Consider the following 14,101-nt stretch of genomic DNA (forward strand, 5'->3'; position numbering starts at 1 on the left):
TCTGGTACTGGTTTAGCATCGGCTGCAGGTAAAACTTAGTCCCTGTATAAAATGTATAATGAAGCAATAGAATTCTTAATGAATCAGTCTAAAATTGAGTGTAGGACTGGCCAGATATATAGACTTTGTTCAGCTTAAATATATTGTAATATATGGACAAACAATCCCAGTTTTGTTTAAAGGGTAAGGTATCTTTTAGTAGCAGTAGCACAAAATGTCTCTGTCTTAAAGGACCAGTAACATCAAATTTTTTTTTTTAAAAATTCGTTAGTATACATCAAAAAATAAACACCAACACAAATAAAACTTTAAAATTGCAAAACCTTTATTAAGAAATAACTTACCGAAACTCCACTTCCTGTCCTGTTCAGAAAAGGCGATATGGCGACCATCCATTTTGCGGCGCTGGATTTCTCCTCCCTCGCTCTCTCTCATGGTGTACTGACAGCAAGTGAAGCGGCTGCACCTCGATGTGGATGTGCTGCATCGGAAGGGTGATCACATCAAACTCTATGGAGAACTTGGACAGCACATCAGCCACATCACCTTCCCCTTGGCTGATCCCTGCGCTCTGCGTCCCCCTCTCTCTCTCTTCAGCTCCAGCCTCCTGCTGCCGCACAGCTCTCAGACATTGTGACATGGAACGATCTGTTGCTGCGTTGAGTGCTGGATGTACAATGCTGCTGCTGCTGCTGCTGCCGCCCTTCACCTCTTGAACCGGTGACTGCTGCCCCTGCGCACGGCACCTTGTCTTCTTGGCCCAGTCTCTCCTCCTGCTGCCTGTTCCTAGATCTCTTACTGCTGACTCTGGGAGAAGAAGCGCTCACATCGCTTATGTATTGTGTTCCCAAGCACGGAATCCAATAGGCGTATTTCGGTTCCCACAAATAAAGAAATTGCCGAGAGCTGGAGAAGGAGATGGGCGCAAATTTGCTGGTGAAGGAACTAATCTGAAATAGCGCCGGTGTGAGCGCCCAGGCGCAGGGACTGAGAACACGCATTGAGTTGTGCTGGCAATGCGTGTTCTCAGTCCCTGGGCGCTATTTCCTCCAGCTCTCGGCAATTTCTTTATTTGTGGGAACCGAAATACGCCTATTGGATTCCGTGCTTGGGAACACAATACATAAGCGATGTGAGCGCTTCTTCTCCCAGAGGCAGCAGTAAGAGATCACCCTTCTGATGCAGCACATCCACATCGAGGTGCAGCCGCTTCACTTGCTGTCAGTACACCATGAGAGAGAGCGAGGGAGGAGAAATCCAGCGCCGCAAAATGGATGGTCGCCACATCGCCTTTTCTGAACAGGACAGGAAGTGGAGTTTCGGTAAGTTATTCCTTAATAAAGGCTTTGCAATTTTAAAGTTTTATTTGTGTTGGTGTTTATTTTTTGATATATACTAACGGATTTTTTTAAAAATTTTTTTGATGTTACTGATCCTTTAAATATATTGATAATGGGTTGAGTGCAGAGGCCTCTTGTATTTGTCTATATATATATATATATAGAAAGTAGGGATGTAGCGAACTGTTCGCCGGCGAACTTGTTTGCGCGAACTTCGACTGTTCGCGTCCGCCGAATGTTCGCGAACGTTTGGGAACGTTCGCATTTTGAGTTCGCGTTCGATTCGAATACAAATCGTTCGACCATTCGACCATTCGAATTCCTTCGACCGCTAAAAATCGAACGATTTCATTCGTTCGAACGATTGTAAGCATTCGATCGAATGAAAAGCATTCGATCGAATGCTTCGATCGTTCGATTCGAATGAAAATCCTTCGATCGAACAATTAAAAACCTTCGATCGTTCGAATCGAACGATTTTGGCGGGTGTTCGGAGTTCGCGTACCGTTCGCGAACGTTCGCATTTTTTGCCGGTGTTCGCGAACGGCAAAACGGCAGTTCGCTACATCCCTAGCTAGGATATATATTCACAGGTATGGGACCTGTTATCCAGAATGCTCGGGACCTGGGGGTTTCTGGATAAGGGGTCTTTCTGTAATTGTCCTTACATGAGGAGGCACATTTATCAAGGGTCGAGTTTTTAAAAACTCCCATGAACTCAAAATTCGACCAATCGAAATTTATTTGAAAAATCTAATTTGAAAATTCGAATCAAATCGAATTCTATTCAAATTTGAAATAGTCAATGTCAGTAAGGCTGCAAACAACTCAAAGTTGATCCCTGGACCTCTCCCATTGACTTAAACAGCAATTCAGCAGGTTTTAGGTGGCAAAAAGTCAAATTTGAGTTAAAGGGTATGATAAAGTATGATAAATCTCGAAAATCAAATTTGCTTTTTTTTTTTTTTTTTTAAAAATCTAGTCGAATTTAACAGTTTTGACCATAAAAATTTAAATTTGAATTTCGAATTTGAATTTTCAATTCAACCCTTCATAAATCTGCCCCTGAATCTACTAAAATCATTTAAATATTATTCAAACCCAATAGGCTGGTTTTGCTTCCAATAAGGATTAATTATATCTTAGTTGGGATCAAGTACAAGCGACTGTTTTATTATTACACAGAAAAAGCTAAAATTTTAATTATTTGATAAAAATGGGCTCTATAGGAACTGACCTTCCTGAAATTTGGAACTTTCTGAATAACGGATCCCATACCTGTATAGTATAATGCTTAGAAAGTAAATTCCATAGGTATAAAGAAACGGTAAAATACACAGGCTTAGATTTTTTTGAGGGTCAGACATTATACAAATACATAGGGAAAAATCTTCTATTGTGAACTATAAAGACACAGAAATGCGTGAGGCTCCAGTCATAGTTTTCCATTATTTCTTTGTAAATGAGTCATGTGATTCAAAAGCAAACCGAATATGATGGCGCCGTTGATAAGGATTTATTTTACAGGATGTTCAGGATTTTTATTCTTCCTCCAGTTCTTTGTAGTAAGAGAATGGGGAAAATGATGAACTTATATAAAGGATAAGTCACTCCACTCCGTATCCAAAAGAAATTTCTCCCAGGTAAATACAGAATTGTTTGTTAGCCCTGGTTTGAGATGTTCCAAACAAAATACATGTTAACATGTTTCCTGTGATATCCCTCTGTTCTCATTAAAAATATGTAATAGCTCAACAGTAAAATAATATAAGGCATAATAATAATAATAATAATCAGTATTTATATGAAGTAAGAACCCAGCAGGGCAGCAACAGCTAAACATTTACCCACAGAAAGAAAGTGGCACGTTTATAAATGAGGCACAGGCCAAATGAGGCACATTATGTTATTAAACAGAATACAATTTGTATACAGGATTAGGTAATGCTCCACGAATTACCCTGGAATAAAAAGTGAACATACAGATTTACCATTACTGAGCTAAACTGTGACTTGAGATGGAACGCAGGCCATTAAAAGACCTTGAGGTAAGGAGGTTTCACAATCAGCAAAGGAAAACTGCCTGCTGCTAGTTTCAGCCCTGGTCATACATCATTATAGTAATTAAAGGAGAAGTAGGTAGAAATGTTGTACATGATGTTTTGTGCTTCTGTACCAGCCCAAGGCAACCACAGCCCTTTAGCAGTAAAGATCTGTGTCTCCAAAGATGCCCCAGTAGCATCTTCTTTTCTGCTGATTCACTGCACATGCTCTGTGCTGCTGTCACTTACTGAGCTTAGGGACCCACTCACAATATACAGTACACATAGAATAGAAATGTCACAATATAAGGCTGATTAGTAATTAATACAGATAACTACTACATGGCAGCACAGAAACCAGTGCAATTAGCATCAAAATTTAATAATTCTACTGTCTGGGCCATGTCTTCTCCATCTTCTTCTCCTTAGCCTCCCATTTCAATGTCCTCAGTGGGTACGTGTCTATTTCTCTCATAGCGTTCCACACTAAACACATAATAGAGAGGTCTTGTTAGATATATATATATATATATATATATATATATATATAGCTGTTTCCTTTATCTGTAAAACATAATGATTTGTAGCAATATCTGGTTTGCTGGAATACAGGCAATGGTACATGTGATGAGCTAATAGGGCAGCTTTGTGGATTTCACCAGCTTTAGCTTGGAAAACGAATGTAACTAAAATGATGGAAAATTGTGGTTAATGGGGTAATATGAATCAAAGGGAATAAAGAGAATTATCAGCGATGCTCTCCCAAGAAAAACCCAAAAGCTTGGAATTTGTGAAGTTTTCCTTTGGCAGAATATGGGGCCTGAATTCTCATTATACAAATACAACTTTATACTCTGTATACCGCACTGGGTTAAATTGTATAGTATGAGAACAGATAGTCACGGGAATAGTTCATGGGATTGTCCAAGGAACCATTTAATTGAATCCCCATACTCAACACTTAGAGGAGCCTCGTGATTGGTTCCTGTTGGAAAGAGAAAGTACTCATGAATCCTGGGTAAAAACAAATTGGGTCAAGGCAGAAGAAAGTGCTGAAAATACTTTTTAATGTATTTCTTATATCCAAAGTATAAGGTATAACACAAGCATCAAGATGCCTCCAACAACTCCAATTGGTGATGGGCGAGCCAACCCACTGGCATCAGGTTCATATCTGCCAACATCGCACAACCCTGAAATGAACAAGAATTAGGGGACAGTTTAATGACATAACACAGTCCCATGTTTATTGGTTAATTGGGAAGTGACTTTTGCTTTAGATGTTTTATGGAGAAAGCTCAGTTGGCCACAATATTCTCAGTAGGGTTGTAACCTGGACATCCCTTAACTGCCTGCCCTGTTTTCTAAATTAACCAAGCAAGGTTCTCGGAGATTGACCAATCGCTGATCGCCACATCATAGCCCCCCTCACATCATCGGTCCACCCCATTGCATCATGGACCCCGCTACCCAGAGTTACCCACAGGTAAAACTGGCAACCCTAATTCTCAGCTCCAGAGGAGCTTACAATTAAATTTCAGTCTCACAGTCGCATACAATACAATAATATTACAGGTATGGGACTTGTTATTCAGAATGCTAGAGACAGGGGGGTTTCTAGATAGGGGATATTTCTATAATTTAGATCTTCATACCTTAAGTCTATTAAAAAACATTTAAACATTAAATTAACCCAGTTGGATTGTCTTGCCTCCAATAAGAATGGATTATATCTTAGTTGGGATCAAGTACAAGCTATGGTTTTATTACTACAGAGAAAAAAGGAAATCATTTTTAAAAATTTGGATTATTTGTATAAAATGGAGCCTTGCTGTAACCCGGAGCTTTCTGGATAACGGGTTTCCAGATAACGGATCCCATACCTGTAATATTATCTGCCCAAGTAAAGCTTAATGAAATGCTTAATGAAATTATATCCAATTTATGGAAGATGCTTAAATGAGTGTGTGAATTCCCAGATCATTAATTAACCTTCACCCCAACAGGCAGATAAAAACATTACGCCTGAGGGCAAGGGCACACCGGTGCTTGTGACTTGTAGGGAGATCACACTCCGGACAGATGGCAAAATGCCCGAAAATACTTATTCAACACAAAAAAATGCAGAAGAATGCAGCTTCATATGATTATGAGATTCAAATGTTGTGCCCACTGCAACTGCCAGTCTCTGCCAGGTGACAAAGTGCCCCGTGTGCCATTGCCCTTAAGGCTTTTGTGCAGCAGCATTTTTGTTCTTATATTCAAGGTAAAACAACCTGCAATGTTGCTGCTTCTGTAAAAGGCATTCACAACAATGTTTGTACTTTTCCTTTAGAAAACAACTTACCTATGAGCGAGGAGTGTGCAAACTGCCCCTTGTGTCCTTTGCCATATTCCAAAGTCAAAGTGCCATCCTTTATATCCGTTGTTTCCAAGAGCAGACAAGTGTCATAAGTCAGAGTCACAGTGGTGTTTCGGGTGCAGTTTGCGATACCATTAGGCTTTGTCATTCTGAAGTGGCAGTATTTTCTCTCCATTCCGTTTGTGATGACCAAATAGTCGTCCCACAGTTCTTCCCCTTGGCTACAGAACAAGTACTGCCGGCATTGGCCAAGAGAAGCTGCATTGGACAGAAGCAAATAGACTTTCAGTTTATTCTTCTATACTCTTATCAGGAATACCCATGGACAAATCTTATTATATTCCAGAAAAAAGAACATTGTAAACAAATTAGAAAACTTGGGTGTGAGAGGCCTTTATAGAGGACACCAAGCTATAATTTCTCTTTATCACAGTTTATGGGAATTAAAAAAAACATAGGAGCAGATGCAGGAAACTGGGGTTTCCTGATGAAATCTTGATACATGTATGGGACCTTTTATCCAGAATTCTCAGGACCTGGGGTTTTCCAGATAAGGGATCTTTCTGCAATTTAGTATAACTTAAAGGGATACTGTCATGGGAAAAAACATTTTTTTCAAAATGAATCAGTTAATAGTGCTGCTCCAGCAGAATTCTGCACTGAATCCATTTCTCAAAAGAGCAAACAGATTTTTTTTTATATTCAATTTTGAAATCTGACATGGGGATAGACATATTGTCAGTTTCCCAGCTGCCCCTGGTCATGTGACTTGTGCCTGCACTTTAGGAGAGAAATGCTTTCTGGCAGGCTGCTGTTTTTCCTTCTCAATGTAACTGAATGTGTCTCAGTGGGACATGGGTTTTTACTATTGAGTGTTGTTCTTAGATCTACCAGGCAGTTGTTATCTTGTGTTAGGGAGCTGTTATCTGGTTACCTTCCCAATGTTCTTTTGTTTGGCTGCTGGGGGGAAGGGAGGGGGTGATATCACTCCAACTTGCAGTACAGCAGTAAAGAGTGATTGCAGTTTATCAGAGCACAAGTCACATGACTTGGGGCAGCTGGGAAATTGACAAAATGTCTAGAACCATGTCAGATTTCAAAATTGAACATAAAAAAATCTGTTTGCTCTTTTGAGAAATGGATTTCAGTGCAGAATTCTGCTGGAGCAGCACTATTAACTGATGCATTTTGAAAAAAATGTTTTTTTCCCATGACAGTATCCCTTTAAGTCTACTAATAATATACACATTAAATAAACCCAATAGGCTGGTTTAGTCTCCAATTAGGATTAATTATATCTTAGTTGGGATCAAGTACAAGCTACTGTTTTATTATCACACAGAAAAAGGAAATCATATAAAAAAAATTGGATTATTTGGAAAAAATTGAGTCTATGGGAGATTGCTTTTTCGCAATTTGGAGCTTTCTGGATAACAGGTTTCCAGATAATGGATCCCATACCTGTAGTCTGAATTTTATGAGAATTACTGCTGACAAATGCCAAATCCATGTTTTGGCCAAGAGTCAGCCTTTTTCAGCAGTATTCGAATTCGAGCAAATCCAAGTGCCTGGCAGAACCGAATCCAAAAAAATCACGTGACTTTTCATCACACAACCAAGGTATTTTATAATGTCTCTTTCCCCCCTAATTAACATATGCAAATGAGGGTTCAGTATTCAGCCAAATATTTCACACAGCATTAGGGATTTAGTAATTACTGGTACTTTCCCAAATGTCTGGGATTTATTTCCATGCAGCGCAACACAGAACTATACAATTTCATTAAGTCCATGAAAAGGGCAAGGGTTTCCTAATACACATATGGGACGTGTTATCCAGAATGCTGGGGTTTTCTGGATAATGGATCATTCTGTAATTTAGATCTTCATACTAGAAAATCATGTAAACATGAAATAAACCCAATAGGCTGGTTTTGCTTCCAATAAGGATTAATTATATCTTAGTTGGGATCAAGATCCAAGTAGCTACTGTTTTATTATTACAGAGAAAAGGGAAATCATTTTTAAAAATTTGGATTATTTGATTATAATGGAGTCTATGGGAGATGGCCTTTCCATAATTTGGAGCTTTCTGGATAATGGGTTTCCGGATAACGGATCCCATACCTGTACCTATATTTTAACAAAAACATGTGGGTGTAATTGCAGGGGCAGATAAACACTAAGCAGTGAGTAAGGTGCCAAATTTATGTTCATATTTAATACATTTGTGCAGAATATCTTCTATAAGGATATAGGGTAGGAGCCCTAATAAAGTTATAGGACCAGCAACATCTATTTATAGCACAGACTCTGGCCCCCATATGGGTGAATATATGAGACATACTCACAGAAGGTAATTCTGCAGGAAATTAATATATTATATTTGTGATTATTCTAATAGGTCAGAACAGCCATGTGGAGGCAACCATTTGGTCATCAAAATAAAGAGCATTGGCTTACTAACACACTGTTGAATACTGGGAGAAAGTGGTTTTCCTATTCCAGCTGTATCTCAGAACCAAAAAGGAGCTGCACAACCAAGAACAAAGAAATAAATAACTTGAAAGGAGAAGGAAAACTTCCAAAGCAGTATTGCCAATAGATTAGCCACAATAGTACAAGCTATAAGACTATATTTATTCTGCAGAATGCTTTACCATACCTGAGTAAACAGCTCTAGAAACTCTCTGTTTGTTTAGGATAGCAGCTGCCATATTAGCTTGGTATGACATCACTTCCTGCCTGAGTCTCTCTCTGCTCACTCATAGCTCTGGGCTCAGATTACAGCAGGAAGGGGGAGAAAGGAGCAAACTGAGCATGCTCAAGCCCTAGCCCTGGAGGTTTAAGCTGAAAACAGGAAGTGTGATACAGAAGCCCATGAGTACACAATAGAAGGAAAGAAATGTGATGTTTCTTTTGACAGAGGACTCAGAGCAGCATTACTTTGAGGGGTTACTGGTGTATTTATATAGATCTTTCTGATAAAGCTTACTTAGTTTTAACCTTTCCTTCTCCTTTAAATGATTCCAATGTCAACTGCTCCTTTATCATTGGTTTATCATTTACATGGAAACTTACCTTGATTCCCCTGTGGGTTCCTGCCATTGTGTGTCTCCTGGATTGCATTATCTTGAAATTCTTTTGCTATAAACAAAAGGCAAAATGAGCGTAATAAAAAGAGCTTGTGATTGCATCAGACGCACCTTAAGGCCCCCATACATGGACAGATATAAGATGCCGACGGATGAAGACGCAGCTTATTGGCCCTCTGACGGGCTTCCCCGATCAATATCTGGCTGAAAGTCAACCAGATGTCGATAGTGTAGGGTAAAAATCTTGTTGGATCGTCTGACCACATCAGTTTGTTTATTGTGGCCCTTGATACAACTGCCCGTTTTCTTCTAGTTGTGATCTGTTCATTGGGCCTTAGGACGGGGATATTGGGGAGAGATCCACTCGTTTGGAGACATCACAAAACGAGCGGATCTCCCTATGTTTGGCCAACTTTAGCCCTGGCCATACCGGTTCATATATACTATGTATAATCTGCTTTATCACGTGTATTAAACACTCTAATTTGTTCCTTTAAAGCTATGTGATACCACTCTACATTTGATTAAGTAAAGCTTAAGCCTAGAGCACACTGACTGTATTCATAGTTATACACCTCAGTATATAAAGTACCGTATGCAGAATAAATAAATACCCATAACACATGAAAACTATATTATCATTGCGAGTACACAGTAGATAACAGATAAGTACTACTATAGTTTATATAGAAAAGCTGCTGTGTAGCCATGGGAGCATGGCTGTGTAGCCATATGTAGAATGGCTGCCCCCATGGCTACACAGCAGCTTGTTTATATAAACTATAGTAGTACTTATCTGGTATCCACTGTGTATCCTGTGCCTGAATGGCTGCCCCCTGGCTACACAGCAGCTTGTTTATATCAACTATAGTAGTACTTATCTGTTATCTACTGTGTATCCTGTGCTTGAATGGCTGCCCCCATGTCTACGCAGGAGCTTGTTTATATAAACTATAGTAGTACATATCTGTTATCTACTGTGTATCCTGTGCTTGAGTGGCTGCCCCATGGCTACACAGCAGCTTGTTTATATAAACTATAGTAGTACTTATCTGTTATCTACTGTGAATCCTGTGCTTGAATGGCTGTCCCCATGGCTACACAGCAGCTTGTTTATATAAACTATAGTAATACTTATTTGTTATCTACTGTGTATCCTGTGCTTGAATGGCTGCCCCATGGCTACACAGCAGCTTGTTTATATAAACTATAGTAGTACTTATCTGTTATCTACTGTGTATCCTGTGCTTGAACGGCTGCCCCCATGGCTACACAGCAGCTTGTTTATATAAACTATAGTAGTACTTATCTGTTATCTACTGTGTATCCTGTGCTTGAGTGGCTGCCCCCATGGCTACACAGCAGCTTGTTTATATAAACTATAGTAGTACTTATCTGTTATCTACTGTGTATCCTGTGCCTGAATGGCTGCCCCATGGCTACACAACAGCTTCTTGCTATATGAACTATAGTAGTGTTTCTAAAGCAAACACATCAGTTTTAACAGTGCAGAGCAACTACACATTTTATTTTCATTACTTTAAAATATATGTTTTTATGTTACTGTTCCTTTAATGTTTGTGTTGTGGCCCATAGCACACATAGTTCTTATCATTGAGTCCCATTCCATCTTATTCCAGTAAAAGTGTTCATGTTGGTAGGGGTGTATGAGCCTCGAGTTTATAATTCGAACAATAATAATATGAGTATTGGGATTTTGCACTTACACAAGACAACATTGATCAACAGAAAGAAAATCATTGCTCGTGTGACCCACGTTGTATCTGCAAGAGAAGGAAAAACATAAATCAGGATCAGAAACACCAAAACTTAAATGTTTCTTTCACTTCACAAACGGCACCAGTTATTTCTCATGTTATCTCCTATGTGTGAAATGGGAGTTGTCCTTTATCCAACTGTAAACATTTCTTTTATTCAATGTTTTAGAAGTTTGTGTTTTTTTATTTAATTTTTCATGGCATGAGCATTTTGATCTTTTCAGGTTAGTAGTTCCGCATTTTTATTCGTTCATGCTTTTTATATTCAGATCTTTTAATACATTATTTGGCATTTGTGGTTTTAGAGAAGATGAGCTTTTTTTTTTCATGGTTTCTAAAACCATTAAACTCAGAATTTGGATAAATGCCCCCCTCCCCCCAGTGTGGGTTCATTCATAAATACAGAACTAGGGATAAGAATTTAACATCTTGATGAAACAAATTGCAGGGATTTTTAAAGTCGATTTGAGGGCCCCTTTTTTAAATGGAAAAACCCTTCTGCACAAACAACTAAATATAATCTCTTTCTTAAAGGATAAGTAAACCTTAAAAATAAGTGAATGTAGAATTGATGAGGAGGCTATGCTAAGCACTTTTGCAATGTACATTCATTATTTATTTATTTTTAATTCCAAGATATTAAAGGATACATGTACTGTTACTATGAATGAATTTTGTTACAACAGCGCCACCTGCTGGTCAGTTTCCCACCAGTCTGACCAGCAAGTAGTCAAGGAAGTTGTCAGGAGAAAGAAAGAGGCTGATGTTCATGTACATGTATCCCTTAATATATTGGAATTAAAAATAAATAAATAATGAATGTCCATTACAAAAGTGCTTAGAATAGCCCCCTCATCAATTTTACATTCACTTATTTTTAAGGTTTACTTATCCTTTAAATAGAAAAAAACTATAAATATTAACTTTACACTGGCCTCTCTCTCCCTCCTTCTAAACAGTGAATTGGCTTGGTGAGTCCAAAACCCTTCAGGCTGTTACAAGTTATTTAACACACGTCAAAAAAGAATTTCATTCATGAAAACTGGGTAAGAGTCAATAAAGCACAACATGGAACATTCCATTGTATTGTTGAATGAGCAATAGTGACATGAAATAACAAGGCTTAGAATAATATTCATTCACTTTACATAAATGTCACCTGGTTTAAGACATTATAGAACAGGTAGAATAACAAGGATGTAGCCGTGAGGAGGCATGTTCAATAATGCTGGTCACTGGCTTATAAGAAGAATGAAGAATCAGTACTCATTGGATGCTTTCATCCTCTGTAGTCTAATCAGTTATAGCCAGTCCTATATCCTAAACAGCTTATACCAATCATGTTTTGTAACCTGGCAAATTTAATCGCCCGAAGATCTTGCATGAGCCAAATGGATCTCATTGTCATTAGAGCCATATAAAGCAACACAGTACATAGTGGGAATGAATAACGTTTCTCCAGAACCCATGGTGCTACATATAAAAGACTATGTGAGGGTATATTGTTTTTATTTTTATTTTTTTATATTCATATATACACAAACAAACACACAGGCACATACATATCGTCCAAAAGAGCTACTGGATTATGGTGAGCCTCTATTCAGACTCCGCATACGCTACAGGTTAGTATAAGATCATATCTGCAAGCAAACCCTTTTATCTGTTTCTATTAGGGCCACTGGTTTCAGGTGAAACAGCCAGCACCTAGCACAGTGCACATGATGAGTATATGATCACATTGCATGGAAGCAATCAGTTAGACTTCAGGACGCTGCAGAACAGAACAGGAACAAATACCTTACTTACTGACTCATTATGCCAGGCTGTAATCAGGCCCCTAAAAGCCACTGCATTGTACGACACTAGATCCAAGTATCACATAGGCAGACAGGCCTCACAAGTAGGGTTGCCACCTTTTCTAGAAAAAAATATCGGCCTTCCTATATATTTATCTTTTTTCCCTATTAATAACATTGGGATCACTGACCTTCCTATATATTTATCTCTATTCCCTATTAATAACATTGGGATCACTGACCTTCCTATATATTTATCTTTATTCCCTATTAATAACATTGGGATCACTGACCTTCCTATATATTTATCTTTATTCCCTATTAATAACATTGGGATCACTGACCTTCCTATATATTTATCTCTATTCCCTATTAATAACATTGGGATCACTGACCTTCCTATATATTTATCTTTATTCCCTATTAATAACATTGGGATCACTGACCTTCCTATATATTTATCTTTATTCCCTATTAATAACATTGGGATCACTGACCTTCCTATATATTTATCTCTATTCCCTATTAATAACATTGGGATCACTGACCTTCCTATATATTTATCTTTATTCCCTATTAATAACATTGGGATCACTGACCTTCCTATATATTTATCTTTATTCCCTATTAATAACATTGGGATCACTGACCTTCCTATATATTTATCTTTATTCCCTATTAATAACATTGGGATCACTGGCCTTCCTATATATTTATCTTTATTCCCTATTAATAACATTGGGATCACTGACCTTCCGATATATTTATCTTTATTCCCTATTAATAACATTGGGATCACTGACCTTCCTATATATTTATCTTTATTCCCTATTAATAACATTGGGATCACTGACCTTCCGATATATTTATCTTTATTCCCTATTAATAACATTGGGATCACTGACCTTCCTATATATTTATCTTTATTCCCTATTAATAACATTGGGATCACTGACCATCCTATATATTTATCTTTATTCCCTATTAATAACATTGGGATCACTGACCTTCCTATATATTTATCTTTATTCCCTATTAATAACATTGGGATCACTGAACTTCCTATATATTTATCTTTATTCCCTATTAATAACATTGGGATCACTGACCTTCCTATATATTTATCTTTATTCCCTATTAATAACATTGGGATCACTGACCTTCCTATATATTTATCTTTATTCCCTATTAAAGGAGAAGGAAATTCCCTGGCCGCAAAATCCCTCCCCTGTGTTGCCCCCTCCCTCCTCCCCCCTGGGCTACCTGTCCCCCCGGGGCAAATGCCCCTAACTTGTTACTCACCCCTCTGCGCAGCTTGTCTATATCACTCTTGTTTTAATGATTTCCATTCAGATATTTAATCTGTTAAGGTTACATAAGAAAAAGTGGTTTCTGAAATATAGCAATATACAAAATAAATTCTCTTAGAAATCAATATAATATTTAAGTAATATTTTCCATGGAACAGAATGCTAACAATAATACTATGGATGTAGATCACAATGGGACAACATCACTAAACGTAGACCTTTGATTAGTAAAGTATGGGCACTCCTGGTTTTAACACTATTGTAATTTTCCAAGTTTATATTTGCGGTTGTGTAATTCTGGGCATCACAGTCTATTGGAAACTGAGTAACAGCCCTGCGGCTACAAAGTAACTTTTTTTTTTCTACATCAAACAT

At 38.0% G+C, this 14,101-nt stretch overlaps 1 long non-coding RNA gene across 1 annotated transcript; it reads right to left on the bottom strand.

Moving 5' to 3' along the window:
- Positions 1-8,762: 8,762 nt before the first annotated feature.
- On the bottom strand, positions 8,763-13,775 carry LOC121395789. Its single transcript, XR_005962679.1, has 3 exons — positions 13,719-13,775; positions 10,567-10,623; positions 8,763-8,891 (listed from the first exon to the last, which is right to left on the bottom strand). It is a non-coding gene; the product is annotated as an uncharacterized LOC121395789 (long non-coding RNA).
- Between the last annotated feature and the right edge of the window lie 326 nt (positions 13,776-14,101).

The sequence above is a fragment of the Xenopus laevis genome, chromosome 7L, assembly GCF_017654675.1.
Source record: "Xenopus laevis strain J_2021 chromosome 7L, Xenopus_laevis_v10.1, whole genome shotgun sequence".
In the NCBI taxonomy this organism is placed as follows: Eukaryota; Metazoa; Chordata; class Amphibia; order Anura; family Pipidae; genus Xenopus; species Xenopus laevis.